Source organism: Camelus bactrianus, chromosome 14 (genome assembly GCF_048773025.1).
Source record: "Camelus bactrianus isolate YW-2024 breed Bactrian camel chromosome 14, ASM4877302v1, whole genome shotgun sequence".
NCBI lineage: Eukaryota > Metazoa > Chordata > Mammalia > Artiodactyla > Camelidae > Camelus > Camelus bactrianus.
The window spans coordinates 24058749-24059848 of NC_133552.1; the positions used below are offsets into that span (position 1 = coordinate 24058749).

The 1100-nt window shown below is 32.3% G+C and overlaps 1 non-coding gene across 1 annotated transcript; it reads right to left on the reverse strand.

Annotated features, from left to right (window-relative positions):
- Nucleotides 1-218: 218 nt before the first annotated feature.
- On the reverse strand, nt 219-291 carry TRNAL-AAG (transfer RNA leucine (anticodon AAG)). Its single transcript has one exon. It is a non-coding gene; the product is annotated as a tRNA-Leu (tRNA).
- Nucleotides 292-1100: the final 809 nt, after the last annotated feature.

The window sequence follows — 1100 nt, forward strand, 5'->3', positions numbered from 1 at the left end:
ATATAGGAACATACATTTATTTATTTCCATATTCTTTTTATCATAAGTTACTACATGATATTGAATATAGTTCCCTGTGATATGCAGTATAAACTTGTTTCTCTATTTTATATATAGTAGTTAGTGTATGCTTTTTAAAAATTTTTTTTCTTTAAAGTATTTTTTTTTTTGTGAGGGGAAGGAGGTAATTAGATTTATTTGTTTGTTTGTTATTTTAATGGAGATACTGGGGATTGAACCCAGGATCTCATGCATCTTAAGTATTAGCTCTACCACTGAGCTATACCTTCCTTTCAAGCCTTTCAATCTCTTAATTTTTTGTTTTCCCTCACAAATGTTTTTAGAAAATAGGAATGCAATTTTGAAAAATGAAATTAATTTAGAAGAATGGATAATACCATTAATTAAAAAAGACTAACTGTCCATGAGGGTAGTTTTGAAGTAGCATAAGGCTCACAGAATTGAATCTTATATTTCTCTATTTTTGTTAACAGATTAACCGTGTTCAAATCAATTGTCCACACTTAAAATTTGTTACAGAGCTTCTGTTAAAATTATTGGATTCTTCTTGACAGGGGGAAAAAAAACGTTCTCTAATCCTATCCCATCATTCTAAAGATAATTGGGTTACAAAGAAATTAAGTCATCTACGCTTATCAAACTAACCTCTGAATCCCAGATTTGCTACTTGGGCAAGTTGTTTTATCCATGACTGTTCCTTCTATTGCCAACCTCCATGCCTCCCAGACTTTACCCAAGCACACTCCGTTATCTCTCTCATCACACTCCAGCACACTTAGTTATATCTCCGACCATTTCTGAACGTCTTTAAGCCCTAGAACTCTGGTGACCTGAACAACAATGAAATTCTTACAAGCGCTTTAAGTTTAATACCACCCAAACGGTAAGCTCCGTCTTTTCAGCCTGAATCTTTACATTTGCTCATGTCTCTTTTAATTAAGGTAATGGCATGTCTTCCTTTAAGGCTTACCTTAAGAGTTTTTAATAAGCCCACCCTATCAATTTCTTGATAATACCTTTTGGTTATATTATTAATAATTGTGATATTGAAATATCTAGCATTTAATGAACACTTACTA